Here is a 16329-nt window from a genome sequence, read left to right as displayed (position 1 = left end):
ATCAGTTTTCAGTCATGGTATCAATAATTTCACTGGAATAAAATGCTGCATTCTGCACTATTTTTTTTCTGGCATTTTTTTGTGGAATCTTCGATGGAGGCTCCTAACCGTGCCTACAACACAGATTTGAACAAAGCCTTAATTTACTTACTCTGCTTCTTCTTCTTGCTAGCCTACAGACAGTATGGTATGTAGAAATTGTCACTACGTGTACTACTTGCCTCTGTCATTTATAGCCAGAAAAGATATACCTTTCACACAAAGAGGGCTATGGCTTGAGAGTTGTTTTTTTGGCCATCGGCCCTTCCTTTATTTTTGATGGCAAGAATAACACGGTCTACACTGATATTCTTGCCATCAAATAAATTGGAACCGTTAGAAAACCCCAACGTGCCCGGCTAAAGTCAATGGGATCAACAATTTCCATTTGTACCCATCCGTAAATGAATCCGTCACAGTGCGATGGTTTTTATTCCAAATGTAAGCCATGACGCAAGTGTGAACAAAGCCTATCATAGGGAGAACTCCCTAATGTGTTGGTTATCTGCAAATAAGCAAGAAGCCTCCACTTTTAAAAAAACAAAACAAAAAAATGCTACCATGTGCTTGTAGTGGTCTGTAGGCACCTCATCATGTTTTTTTTATTGTACCTATTCTGGTTTACAATTTTACTTATAGTAGATTGGATACTCAAACTGTAGCAGAAGTGGCCAAACTTTTTAAAAAATGGGATCTACTTTTTTGTGTAGTTAGGTGCAGACTAGATCCTGGTATATGTAGCTTGTGGAAGACACTGCTGAAATATTTTTGCATGCCTCCTTTTTTTTTTTTTTGAATGTCAAATGTCTCTCAGTAATAGGCCACCCATAATCGTGATAGCAGCCATAATGCACCCATGATAGTGGTAGCAGCCACAGTTAGTTACTTTATTACACCTGCTGCCTTCTTCATACATAGCTGTTATCCAGGCAGTTATCAAACTTTGCTGTTGAAGCCATCAAGAAAACAGCCAAACATTGAAATCTACTGGTCCCTGCTCTGAGGTCTACCAGTAGATCGCATTCTACTATTTGGCCACCACTGTCTTAGGCCAGATTCACACGAACGAGTGCAAACTCGGACGTGAAAAACTAACATTTTTCACGTCTGAACCAACGGCCAGTGTGAACGGCCCCATTGAAATACACGCGTCCATGAGATGGCCGTTGTTTTATCGGCCATCACACGAACGTATACTACGGTCGTCTGATTCAGCCTTACAGCAATGCTGCAAGTTTATGAGAAATACCTGAGATATAAGGCGTTAAGCAGGACAGAACATTTAAATTCCTAACTGAGCGGCATACTGTGAAAACCAAACTTCAGAGAGACCGAGGATGAATTTGTATTATTGAAATGTACGGGCCCCAGGCTACAGTAGAGTTGTTATATAGTTGTGTGTGTGTGGAGCACAGCGTGTTTGTCACCAGACGCATTTCTGTTTTCTGCTATGGAATATGAGAACATCTGAGCTGATCTGAAGCTCCATAACAGAACATTGTGCATGACTCATAAATGATATTTAGCCTTCGAACTCTCTGAAAGACCGGTAAAGGGGTCTTATTTGCTAGAGAGTGGACTGTAAATTAATGCTGTATTACGGAATGCCAAAGCTCTTATGTTAAAGTGACACTAAAAAGCCACAACAATATATTGTTTTATCTGGAAATTTACATTGGTATTAACCATAGTACAGCTATGAGATTTTCTATTGTTTACTGCACACAGTAGATCCATTTCATACAGTTGCTTTCATGTTATTATAAACTATGAAGATTCTGTCTGCTTGAGTTTGCCATGTTGGAGGCTAATCTAGACATTGAAGTCACTTAATCTTTTTGTTACACAGTCAGCTTGCCACAAATACTACATAAATGCAATGTACATGTTGTTGTAGCACCTACCTGCATGATTAGACATTTTGTAGAGTGAGTTGGAGAACTTTACCGAAATGAAATAATTTTCTCCCTTTGCAAAAATGTAAATATGGCAGTAATAGGGGGGAAAAAAAGTATGGTTTGATTACAGGACAGGGCCTGACACAATAATGGGCCCCAAAGGTCCGGCAGACTACAATCCCATTTGGAGCTGTCTTTGGAAGTAATCACTAATCACCATAGGGTCTATTTCTTGGGTTGATCAAATAACCGATTGCTTACATTTATTGCGTACATACAAAAAGGGGGTGGCCCATCAGAATTAATTGCTTTAATGGACCCAAGGAACTCCAGTCCAAAACAGGGCAAACCACTTCCTCCCTATTTTATAGACGGATCAGTGCCAACATGGCCTTGAGCCAAACACCTGATTATATTGCACAGACTGGTTGCAAGGGACAGACTGCCATTTAAAAGGCTGCAGTTGCTAGGTAGTGTATTCCTAGCAACGAGACTGTTTCAAATACATTTTTTATGAAAACTGCATTAGCAGTAGAGAATCTGCAAAGCAGTTATACCATGTCGGCATGTATTATTCATACGATTTTTTTGAAAAATAATTTAGATCGAGAACCTCTTTTGAAGGTTTAAGGGAATGTTCACAGGTGACGTATAAACTGTGGAAATGATGCAAGGGTTGTACATACCATAGAGGTAGGCCATGAGGTTGCTATTGGGCACTTGTAGAGAGGGGGCCCAGCTCTGGTTTGTCCCACCCCCTGTAGTACTGGGTTTTGAGGAGACTCCCCTCTACAGTGGAGGACTGCATTGTTGGCAAACATGGGCATAGTGAATTGGTTCAAGGGTCATATACTAGGCATAGAGCGGGAAATAATTACTAGGCCTTTCTGTTCTGGGAAGTTAAACGTAGCACATTTTGATCTTTGCTATGGGGCCTCTCTCTTTCATGTACTCCACTGTTGATGTCTATTAACTCAGTTGGAAGATGACTTTATAGAGAAAAGAGGAATTACGTTTTGAGTAGTCTTTTTATATTTAACTTTACACCTGCGATTCCAGATTCAAACGGCTGCGTCTCAGTAATGTCCTCAATTGATGGAAAGAGTTGTAATACATACTGACTTGGTCTATGAGATGTTGGCTTCCAGTGTGAAATGGTAAACATTTAACCAATAAACCCAACAGGTCAGGGGATTTGATTATTCAATCAATTTCAGATGTACCGCATGTTTTATATTGACTTGGTGTATGTATTATACTATCATGCATGCAGCATTTTAGTGTGACATTTGCATAGTCTAATAATTTATTAATGTAGAAGTAATGCTGTGAGCATTTTCTTAGTCTACAATATGCATTTAACCATTTTGAACTACCATATATAATTAAAGGGCAAGACCAATGATTCCTCAAGAAAAAAAACTTTAGAGTGGGGATTTCACGACCGGATAACCCTATTCCAAATGATCTATTAGAGGTCCCCCCGCTCGTGACTCTCTTGCAACAGCCAATACAGGGGAAATAAGTGGCTACACACAGGTACCCCAGACGTAAATTGTGGCTTTCCTGTTAGGCTATCAGCAGACTGTAGGGAAATTTACAGCAAACTGAAGTTTGTTCCTTAATGTACTGAGTGGAGCAATTATGGCAAGTTCTATGCAGCTTTGGTAAAGTTTAGGCAGATAAGGGGAGGGCTTTAATGATAAAGACAAAATCTGATGATCATTAAAGACTATAGACCCTTTGGTCCTCTGTGAATCTGGACTGGTGGTAGGGTAGCTTGCACCACTCCAAGACTCCACTGGATTAAGGCAGAGATACCAATTTTTCCATAGGCGCCACAACATTTGCAAGAAAAGGAAGTGGGAGACGGGCACCCTTGTTGTTAAGTATTTGATCTCCATACAGTGAATTAAAAATAAATAAAAAATGTGACTTCTGCGTGTATGACTACATTATGTACACCAATATTTTGGTAAGTGTTATAGATCCGACCTATGCACCTATGAAAGGTTTTTATATCTCCATTAGAACATTCTCCTTTATATATAATCTGCACACTAAGCACAGGCAGCAGTCTTAACGTAGTAAACTATCAATGCTGACTCAATATTTTCTATGGCATTTAATGTTCATTTAGTAGTATAGTTGCTCTTTAATTAAAAATCCTGTAAATATGGCCAGCAGTTTCTTTTTTTTTTACTCCATAATGTTTTGAGCAATCATTATATATTGTATTACACAGACGTTGTTACAAATATTCAGCTGCTAATGTTCTTATTTCTCCACTTACTGAATTTTATTGTACGCATTGTTCACTTTTAAAGTACTTTTATTAATTCCAAACAGTAAAAAAAAATAAAAATGCGTTTGTCCAGGCAGCAGATTAGCAGCAGAGACTATTTCAACAAAATTTACACCTTAAAAAGTCTATTCTCATACTTTTTTTTTTTCCCCAGGTCATAATGGATGATATGTCTTCCCTGGATAAAGTTCATTTCAGGCTGGTTTCAGATGATTATAATACAGGCACATTTTAATGTCGGAATTATATTGGCAAGATCCAGACCACTTATAGTCCTACTGAACCAAGCTGAGATCGGTTCAGTAGTTAGTTTGGTAATAATGCTTAAAATTAAGGAAAAAAGGCACATCACATGATTGATTATTATTAGATAAAAGGGCAGTTCATGGGGCAAAGTGAAAATTGGTTCCTGATGCGAAGCATTACCCATTGTAAAGCATATTAAATTAATGGAACATAAAGTATCTATTAAGATGTCTGTTACTGGATTGATTTGACATTGGTATTAAGATAATAGCTTGAGAATAGCATATTAGATTTTTAATTGCTGCCATACTATTGTAATCATATATTGTAATTACGTAAGCTTTGTTCGGTACCTCTGTGTATGTATAGGGATTAATTAGTAACTATAATGTGTGCATGCCACTTTCTGGTTTATGTCTGCCATTTAGTTTTTTGAAAGTGCTGGAGAGCAAATAGTTAAAAATTATTTACTTAATTTAATCTCTAATACGTAAATCAGACTGATTCAATGCAAAACTCAAAATTTGAAAATCAAAACCAATTTTAATTTAGACCAAAAAATTTGGTTGGTTAGATCAGTTTTTGCCGGTCTGTATGTGACTATCCTGAATCTAGTTGAAAGTTTTAACTAACAAACACTACCTATCCAGAGAAAGCATGTTCGTATTGGTAATACTTTCTACACTTTCTTCAGAAGACATCAATTGGACCTGTCAGGAGACAGATTTTCAAACATTCTGGATAATCAAACAGGTTCATAGAATTACTTTAAGAAGGCCTGTAGAAATGTATGAATAATTTGACAAATGGGTGTTAGCAGTTAGGGGCGTGTCCCTACACCGTCTGACACTGTCCAATCAGTGCTGACAATGCCAGACTGTGTATGGATACATCCATATCGACAAGGGAAATGGTAACACTCCGTTTTCCGTTTATATTCATAAATATTCAGGAGGAATGGCTCAATGCAGAGTTAAAGAGTAACTAAACTTTCACAAAACTTCTGACATAGTGACATAATATCAGAAGTTTTGATCTGTGAGGGTCTAAGCACTGAGACCTGCACGATCGCTAAGACGAATCGGAAAGGCGATGTAACGGTGTATGAACTCAATAGAAAGTCTACGGGCCCGTACACCGTTATATCAGCTTTATGAGAAAAGATGATCAAAAACTAAGTGGCTGAGCGCTCGCCCGAACACTTCTGCCACTTTGTTTTAGTGATTAGTGGGGGTCTCAGTGCTCGGACGCCCACCGATCAAAACTTCTGACATGTCAGAAGTTTTGTGAAAGTTTTTAGTTACCCTTTAAGAGAAGAGATGCTTCAGAATTGTTATTGCATGGGAAATGCAAGTTTTTACTACAACGGACGTGAGGAGAGGTGACAGATTTTGCATAATGACATGCACCCTGTTGTCAAAAAGTCTAACAAAATATAGTATCATAGTCTTGTCTTTTTTTATTTATGTTTTATTAAGAGGAGTCCTTCAATTCATTATTTCCAGTAAAACAGCTCAGTAGGATTCGGCATTATCTAGCAATTTTGTGGTCATTTTAATAACTTGGGACCTTTTGCAGCAGACTACCAGATGCAGGAGAAAAGGAATTTAACGGTCACTATGGGTGTAACTTCCCAGGTAGTAAGCATTGTAGCTGCTATGGAGCCCAGCAACTTACAGGGTCTATCTCTACTCAAGGGTGAGGTGCAGCTACTGATAACTGTGGATGATGGAAGGCAAAAGTGTGAAAATCCAAGAAAAGAACTTAAAGGACACGGGACATCAACATGAGTGGCGACCAAAATAAACATAAGTTCTGATGGAATTGGGCCCCATTGGAAATTTTGCTACGAGGCCCAATGGTTACTTGTTATACTCCCGATTGTTCTAGTAACTTATATTTTTGTAGGATGGCTAAAGGATTTCCAATTATGGTGGCATCAGGAAGGATTTGGAAATTATAAAGGATAAAGTGAATAGAATTATTTGGTTAAGAACTCTAAGTTCATGATTTCATAGTTTATTTGGCATTCATATAAGACCAAGGGTTAAGAACATCTGTTAGATTAAGGATCAGCAAACTAACTCAAGGTCACATAGACTTTCAGACCCGTTACCCAGTCGTTGTACTAAGTATCTAATCACTGTCATATATAATAAACTGGCTGCATCTGACACACTGAGTTTCACCAAGATCGGAACTGACAGGACAGAACAAAGCCAGGGATATCCAGAATGAATACAGTGAATATGATGAGTGACAACCTTTTAAGGAGAGACTGTTCTATATAAAATTAGACTGCCGGACCTTTTTGATCTGTTCAGAGATTGTAATCTGCAGACAGAAGGGATAAGCAAAAAAAATCCTGGAGAGCTGATAACCAGAAAGATGCCCAGAAATGATGTCTCTCTGTAAGGGGCATGCGATAAGACTTGCATTGTTGAAGAGTCTTGGAATAAAGAGAGATGTAGTACTCTACAATAGTCAATATAGTACTGCCATTATTTTAAGTAAAATAATATCCATGGAGAGTAAACCAATCAACCTAGAGATACTTGACCAATCAAAGAGACTCAAAAGTTAGTGTTAGTCATCAAAAATATAACAATCAGTAATGAAGAGCATTGTGAGAAACTAGACATGGACCGCACAATCCACAGTATATACGTTGATCTGAGCCGCTAGGCATAATTTAGAAACATGAACATGAGGTTCTTTGTAAACATTTTGATCAAACTGTATAAGCCCACTTGCCACTTCACGGCGACCTCTTTAAAGTGGGTCCCTACTCTAGCGGTTGCAGCACCGCATGGCGGCTACCACCACCGCAGCACCGCTCCTGCAGAGGGAGCAACCCAGCGGCCCAAAAGCACCCATGCCTTCAGACCGTGCCAAGCCTCCTTGGCTCTGGGCCACGTCCCCCCACAAGTGCAGCACTACAGCAACAGACACCACCATACAGCACCACAACATGTGAACAGATGGAATAAGCTCACCTTGCCATGCGCCCCCAGTGGCCAACTGAGAGCACAAGCAAGAGCAGGAACACTTATGAGGTCATTCTGGAATTAAAATCAGCTGTGTATTTTTTCAAATGCGTGGAGTGCTGGTACCAAGTAAAACAAAGGAAATGAGGAGGATAGACTATACAATATCAGCATTGTCAGAAACTAGACATGGACCGCACAATCCACAGTATATACGTTGATCTGAGCCGCTAGGCATAATTTAGAAACATGAACATGAGGTTCTTTGTAAACATTTTGATCAAACTGTATAAGCCCACTTGCCACTTCACGGCGACCTCTTTAAAGTGGGTCCCTACTCTAGCGGTTGCAGCACCGCATGGCGGCTACCACCACCGCAGCACCGCTCCTGCAGAGGGAGCAACCCAGCGGCCCAAAAGCACCCATGCCTTCAGACCGTGCCAAGCCTCCTTGGCTCTGGGCCACGTCCCCCCACAAGTGCAGCACTACAGCAACAGACACCACCATACAGCACCACAACATGTGAACAGATGGAATGAGCTCACCTTGCCATGCGCCCCCAGTGGCCAACTGAGAGCACAAGCAAGAGCAGGAACACTTATGAGGTCATTCTGGAATTAAAATCAGCTGTGTATTTTTTCAAATGCGTGGAGTGCTGGTACCAAGTAAAACAAAGGAAATGAGGAGGATAGACTATACAATATCAGCATTGTCAGAAACTAGACATGGACCGCACAATCCACAGTATATACGTTGATCTGAGCCGCTAGGCATAATTTAGAAACATGAACATGAGGTTCTTTGTAAACATTTTGATCAAACTGTATAAGCCCACTTGCCACTTCACGGCGACCTCTTTAAAGTGGGTCCCTACTCTAGCGGTTGCAGCACCGCATGGCGGCTACCACCACCGCAGCACCGCTCCTGCAGAGGGAGCAACCCAGCGGCCCAAAAGCACCCATGCCTTCAGACCGTGCGGTGGCGGTAGCCGCCATGTGGTGCTGCAACCGTTAGAGTAGGGACCCACTTTCAGAGGTCGCCGTGAAGTGGCAAGTGGGCTTGCATACAATTTGATCAAAATGTTACAAAGAACCTCTCGTTCATATTTATATATTTTGCCTAGCCGCAATTGATCATTGTATACAGTGGATGTGCGGTCCATGTCTTTTCTCTCCCCTTTGATATGATACAGAGTCTATCCCCTCTGTTGTTTTGTTTTACTTGGTACCAGCACTCCACACTTTTGGCCCAGCTTATTTTAATTTAGGAATGACCTCATAAGTGTTCCTGCTCCTGCTTGTACTCTAAGTCGGCCACTGGGGGCGCATGGCAAGGTGAGCTCATTCCATCTGTTCACATGTTGTGGTGCTGTGTGGTGGTGTCTGTTGCTGTAGTGCTGCACTTGTGGGGGGACGTGGCCCAGAGCCAAGGAGGCTTGGCACGGTCTGAAGGCATGGGTGCTTTTGGGCCCCTGGGTTGCTCCCTCTGCAGGAGCGGCGCTGCGGTGGCGGTAGCCGCCATGTGGTGCTGCAACCGTTAGCGTAGGGACCCACTTTCAGAGGTCGCCGTGAAGTGGCAAGTGGGCTTGCATACAATTTGATCAAAATGTTACAAAGAACCTCTCGTTCATATTTATATATTTTGCCTAGCCGCAATTGATCATTGTATACAGTGGATGTGCGGTCCATGTCTTTTCTCTCCCCTTTGATATGAATCAGTAATGAAGACTATTGCTCAATAAAGGGGTTGTCTCATCACAGAAAAGTCCTGTAATCCAAGAGCCGCCACAGCGATCGCCGCAGGTCAGGCTTTCCGAGAAACTATTTTGTCGGGGAAATATTTAGCCAACTATGCATCTGGTATCAGTCGAATTACCATCCATGTAAAACATGGATGGCTCGAGTTGCCAGCGGCTATCCGTTCTGGCTCTTAGAAAGGCGCCCCAAGTGGGGATACCCCTCTAAGGTTCCTATATACCCTAATAGTATAACTCCTTTAAACATATCCATGAGGAGAGTCCATTTAATCTAGTGAGATCGACTGATCTGAGAACTTTTTTTGGGATATAATGGGTGCCATGATAATGCTCATCGGAAATGTCCAACCTTGAACGCCAAGCTTTGTGCTGATTGATTTTATTAATAATTTTTTTTAAAAATATCTATACAGTGTTTAGAGCTACATTTTTCTGAGACAGAGCTCCAAATCCTTTTGCAAAGATATGGCATTAAATGTGCTGTCTCGCTGTACTCGGCTACCTCCATCAGTCCTATAGATTTGACTTGAGAGGCAGCACCATGTCCGACTGTGAATCCATTAAAGGGGAGACATGGGGCCACCATTCTCATGATCAGTGGTGGTCCCGGCGGGGTGGCACCCAGCGATCAGACACATATCACCCATCCTGTGGATAGGTGATAAGTGTCGTTTGTTGGAAAACCCTTTTAAATTGTATAATTCTTGCTGCCTAAAGCCACCACAATAGGGAGCAAATTTACTAGTTTATACTTTAAACCCAATGATAAGACCTTATGCTCCTAAGCCCCCCACGGTGGTTGTTAGCAGCCAGAATATACCTCCACCGCTATGAAGATATGTTAAGAAATGAATCTGCACAAAATGTTGGGCCTAAAAATTTCAGAGACCCTTAAAGTGAATGTCTACCTTTTAATTCTATCTGGAAATGCAGTTACCTACTTCCTGAGTTGGACGTCCAAGCATTCCCTTTTGTCACCCAATCTAACATATGCAATTGTTAATTGCATACCTGCCACTTGCCTACAGAAGATTCATCGGTTTAAAGTGCAAGTTTGGGTTCCAATTAGATACCGCTAATTCAGCTGCATTTCTACTTTGAGCTGTCATTTTCTAACACTGTATAAATGAACATAATTCAAGTTTATCAGCATAATTTGATATTTTTATTTTATAGTGACAAACATGCAACATTTAACTTTATACCATGACAAGAAGAGCGGCAGTGTAAACTATACACCTTACTAGTCATATCACAAGTCCAAAGCACGTGAGAGCATATTTACGAATATTGGCATATTGCTGGATGCTAGCGTAACTTATGCTGTCTTCCACATGCGCATAGCCCTCCACCACTTGTCTGTGTGGAGAAGTGGTGGAAATTTTTGGTAAAAAGGTCACACAGTGTGTCTTATGGGCAACATCCCCATTTTATGACTTAAGGAAAGTTTGTAAATATCAGGAAACGTGCTGGGGCTTCAGCCTGAGCACAATTCTTTTCTATGTAATCCTGGTTAAAATCTGGCATAATTGCATTGATAAATGTTCCAATATGCCCCATACAAGAGAGTATTTAGGGAATGGGAAGAAAATGTTTTGAAGGCGCTCATATGTCTGGCAAGAAGGTTAAGATACAATTTATTGGGGAAGGGGGCGGGGTTGTAAAAGATAAATTGTGAATTCCAAGAGACTGACTGTAATATAAAAATCGGACCAAGCCAACAATAACTAAAACCACTACATGTCCTAAACAACAGAGAGCACAGCACACTAAGATATGTTATTATAATGGATACATTTCAGCAAATAAATAGACTTTTTTATAGATCGAGAAGTGTCATAGGTAAGCAATTCCATGTATCAGCAGCCTCAAATACACGATGTTAAAGGAAAAATGCGTTTGTGCTATTGTGTACCACCAGAGGTGCAACTAAAGGTGTGAAGGTTCCAGTTGCACCTGGGCCCCAGTTCCTGATGCGGCCCAATGGCCACTCTACAACATAGGAGGACACCAGTACTATAAATGAAACTTGATGGTTGGGGGCACTGGTGCAGATTTTGTATCGGGACCGAGAGCTATAAAGTGAATGTCTGCTCTGGAAGAGCATTTTGTTGTTTTTTTTTTATTCTAAATAATAGGTTCAAAGGCCTTTGCTGATTAATTTCTTAATATATCTATATAGCGGGCACTGAAAAAGTACTCAAAATGTCGTGCATAAATATGGTTTTAGCAGATAACATTCTGGATTTCTGCAGATTCCACTAGAGGGAGCTTAGTAGCTTACTACATACTATTACATACTGAAGTCCATAATAAGACAGTATGCAGTAAGCACCTATGCTCCCTCTAGTGGCGGCTTCAAGTAGCCATAAAGTTATCTTTTAAATCTTATGTCCTGAGATGTGGATCTCCATATCAGAAAAACACAGCTCCAACCGCTATAAGGCTATATTAAAAACTAAATCCGCAAAAGGAATTTTGGGCCAAAAAGGACATGATGTTAAAGATGGAGATTTACCTTGTTACGCTTGGATACCAGTGATCATTTGAACTAGATATTGAAAAATAATTTTCCTGTTTTTGTCAAAGAAATTTAACAACTCCTCCAAATCGCGAGTATTAGTGGGAGATGCGTAGGGACACTGTACTTTACTGTACATTTATCAGTTCCATCCAGTTTTATTTCTATTTCCAGTACAAGATTAATCCTCCATCTCCACGTCATTATGCAGGCTTGGTAAAGATGATGCTTCGAGATATCCAATACAAATATACATATTTAGTAATCCAATACTAATATGCAATAGTAATAAGCCTACCATTCTAATGTGCATATATGTTTCTCCTTCAAGAGAAACTGTCCTAAAATACCATTCAGCAACAATCCTGTCCTCTATATACATGGACAGTGGACAGTTGTGGGCAGTGGTGTGACATCAATCTGACATCTCCGCTCATCGCAAAAGCATGTCCCCAGTGGGTATTTGGTTTCTTTTCCACGACTTTTTAAAGGGATTAAACAGAGGCTTTAATTATACACCTCAACTTCTAAATCTGAAGTGAAAGGGGGGTGGGCGTTTATCAAATCTAGTGCAAGGAAATATATGTTCACATCAGATTTCACCTACAGTAGTATTATTATTATTATTATTATGGCACAGAAAAATGAAAGCAGCAACCTATATGTCTCCATGCAAAATCTGTAATCCGTCCCCCACCTACCACATGCCACTTATAATACTGGTGTCGCCTTATGTGGGGGAGGTTTTTGGGCCCCCTCAGGTACCAGGGGCTGTGTGCGACTGCTACCTCTGCAGCCCTATAGCTATGCCCCCACCTCTTCTTTTCCTTTGCACCGATATAGGGTAGATCTGTAAACACAAAGTCCAACAAAGCTTTACTACGGCCCAATTAACTGGACATTCATAGCTTTGTATAAATCTTTTCTTTACGTTCTAATTTATGAAGATATATTATTATTCAAGCCATATCGGATGATAAATCCTTCAAGAGGGAAAATATAATTGGTTGCATAGCCATGTCCCTATCAATATTGCTACAGTTATAAAGTGCAATTGATCTGTGCCCCCAATGGTCATACGAAGAGCCCTTCAATTCATGTTATTTCAAAGGTAGTTGGTCACAGTTACATCTTTTGTAATGTGGCTATTTGTACTAGAAGGTTTCTAAGTCGGTAGTTCTTGTTGTCTTGCAGTGCTGGGCCGTGAGTTTGAATCTGTCCAGGGCAACAACTGCATGTGTTTTATATGCTTTCCCCAAGTTTACATGGGTCCCCTACAGATACTATGGACACCTCCCATGCTCAAAAAATGCTGAGGTTAACTGGATTATTTTTCAATTTTCCCTAATGTATGTATTTGCATAGAATTCATAGCATTGAGGCCCATTGTAAACCAATGTTCACATATTTTCTATACAGTGCTACAAAGTATCCTATCTCATATCTATCTATCTATCTATCTATCTATCTATCTATCTATCTATCTATCTATCTATCTATCTATCTATCTATCTATCTATCTATCTATCTATCGTAATAAATAGTTCCTATTTGGCCAAAATATTTATATAATAATGGGCCATAATCTATAAATAGTGCTACCTTCGTATACTTCACATGATGGCAAAATAAACTTTCTGCTTTATCCTTCACAGAATAATTTCTATACTACTTTCCAGCGTAAACGAAATGGTCTAGAATGTGATATATTTCACAAATATCATGATGTATTGTGCAAACATGTTCCCTTCAGTGTATGCAAACTACTAATGTGTAATAGGTTACTAATGCCTGACTACAACAAAAAGCAGGTGGAATATTAGCCCAATACCCAGTAGCAGCAGGTTTTATTCTGATGGAAACAGAACTATTCAGTTCCTAGAATACTAATCCCGGGTGCCCACATTATGTGATTAATTACTCGATTCTCTCCTGACATTTACAAGTCATAAGAGTCCTTGCTATGATTATGATCATGAGATTCTGGGAAATGGGAAAAACCCAGAGGACGATGATCATGATAACAATATCACATGCTAGAGTGACTGTCCGCAAGACACATCCATCTCCTACCAGCACTGGGGGGCAATGTTCATGTAGTAGTTCATGTGAGTAGGCAAATCAGTGAGGCATGAGGCCTATGTGTGTGTAGGGGACTTACACATAGACTCAAGCCATTAGTATCAACTGCTAGTATATCAAATGTTTCACTACAAAATTATATAAGTTTTAAAGCTTTTTGTCAGGGCTGGCCTTAGGTTGGATGGTGCTCTGTGCAGTACCATCTTTTAATGACCCCCATATAGTGCCCAAATAATACAAGCATACAGTGTACAAATAACCATACCATATAGTACCCAAATAATGCCAGACAGCGGCCTAAATAACACTGTCCAATCAATTAACTAGGGTAGGTAGATATACCCTATACATCTGGCTTTCCATTGGTCAGGCACCAAGTGACGGATGGAGGTCACACAGCCCTAAGGCCGGCAATACATTCAGTGTATTTTAAAATCAGATATGTTACATGGTAGACATTTTAATTTTGGTGTTTTTTTTATGTAATTGTCCTTACTATTTTATAGCAGTAAAAAGTTTAGTTGGCTGTAGATGTGCTTTTATAATGGTAATTGACAAACTCTGTAAACATTATGTATTGCCATATCGGTATTACACAACGCCAAGGTGAACTTTCAAATTCCTCCTGTTCATTTCTGCCGTCTTTCCTTTTCTCCCTTCTCACGCCCACATTCTTAATTGGTGTTCAGACAGAAAAAAAAGGGCAACATAAATCCAATTACCGCCTCACTAGGATGGACCTAGCAAGATCTGACAACTAGAGAGCCTGTTACTGATAGGACAATACGTACAGCACTTTAAATGCTCATAGCAATGGTCAAATAAAATGTCATTTTCAGATCTCTGCCACCGTTTGAATAAAGCACATTAGACATGCATTGCATTTGGACTGCTATCTTCAATTCAGTTGAGTGTAATACAAATCTATAGATGCATTTATCCTATTACCAACAAGGTAGGACATTGTAGTGATAATTCAATAAGAAGCATTTCTACGGAGCGCCTATATTATGACTGAATTAAATACAGTGCAGGAAGAATTCTCAGTATTTCCTCTATCCCATGAGGCAATGCTATTAGTTTGACACATTTCTGGATGAAACCACTCAAAGAGTAAAAACCCATCCACAAATATAGCAACACCAAAGATAGAACCACACTTAAGCATACAAAAAATTCACAATACCCTCTGAAATCTCAAATTTTAGCAAAAATCCATACAAAAGCGCTATCTTTTTAATGTGTCATTTATTGCAATTCTCTACAATGGTTTAACATCTTAAAATACAATTATTGATCACACTTGTTTGATAACGTGTTGAACTTAACCCTTAGCATTTGAGAAAAGGCCATAAACCGACTGTTGAGCAATGCAATGCAGGCCTGTATGCCACTAGAGGTGTCCATTATATTGTAAATTATATGTTGATATCAGATATAAAATATTCACTTGGTGCCACAAAGGAAAAAAAAATAATTGTCACATTTATATGACACATGTATCCACACAAATACATTTACATATAATTGTTCAGAAAAATAAAAACAATTATAATTCATTTTCTTTCAAACAAGATTAAAAATCTTAAAAAAAGAAAGAAAAAAGAAAAAAATAAAGCAAAAGAAAACACGACGTCAGTAAAGAAAAAAAACAGAAGATTTTAATATTTATATTTTACAAAAAAAATATAATAAAATAAAAAAATCTGTCTTTTGTTTTAGGAAAAATATCCTTTTTTTTCCTCTAGAAGGAATAAACAAAAATGTAAGAGCCTTAAAGTTGTGACATTCAATAGAATACAGTACATAGCAAAATTGGTTGATGGTTTTGTCCCTTTTTTTTTTCAGAAAAAAAAAACAAAAAAGAAAAAGAAAAATAAAGAATTTAAAAAAGGCAAAAAAGTACTCACCAAGCAAGAAAATGGCAGAAGTAAAAAGGTCACAAGAAGAAGAAGGGAGCTAATAGAAGCAAGGTAGGATGAGAGGTAGGAGTAAGTGTGGAAAAGGGCAGATGCTTAGATACAATGTATCAGCTGCTGTACCAGGCTGGATACAAAGTAACATCATCAAGGGACTGGAGGCTGCATACTACCCACTGGGTCAAACCATTACAGTGAAGTAGGGGTGGCACAATCCAGGGCAATTCAAACCACTAGTAATCATGGCTGTATATGCCTGCTCTCATATCCACATAGTGCAGAAATTTTCTACAATTCTTCTTATGGATACATTAGAGAATGATGAGTAGCTATGGATGTAATAGTTTCCCTTTTCATCTCTCACACCCCTGCTCCTTGCTCTTGTTATGGTGAAGTCCAGTTGATGCCTTATTAAATAGCTGGAGCTGTATAATGTTGAGCTTCAGATGAGAAAGGAGGGGGAAAGAGGTGGATCTGCTTGTGTGAGCTGTCTGTGCATGATTAATCAAGACAAAATAACACTATTTGTATGCCTGTTAGACTTGGGTTCATCTGTGTGTCTGTGGGCATGTGTGC

At 39.4% G+C, this 16329-nt stretch overlaps 1 protein-coding gene across 3 annotated transcripts in view; it reads right to left on the bottom strand.

The window, feature by feature from the left end:
- The window catches only part of RALY (RALY heterogeneous nuclear ribonucleoprotein), a 156311-nt gene extending 140434 nt beyond the window's left edge, over positions 1–15877 (bottom strand). For all 3 annotated transcript variants that reach the window (XM_075846580.1, XM_075846581.1, XM_075846582.1), the window contains exon 1: positions 15745–15877. The gene's annotated coding sequence lies outside the window, so the exon portion shown is untranslated. The remainder of the gene's footprint in view (positions 1–15744) is intronic.
- Between the last annotated feature and the right edge of the window lie 452 nt (positions 15878–16329).

Source organism: Rhinoderma darwinii, chromosome 13, assembly GCF_050947455.1.
Source record: "Rhinoderma darwinii isolate aRhiDar2 chromosome 13, aRhiDar2.hap1, whole genome shotgun sequence".
In the NCBI taxonomy this organism is placed as follows: Eukaryota; Metazoa; Chordata; class Amphibia; order Anura; family Rhinodermatidae; genus Rhinoderma; species Rhinoderma darwinii.
Note: the sequence above shows the minus strand (reverse complement) of the source record. Positions and strands in the feature narration are given on the sequence as shown.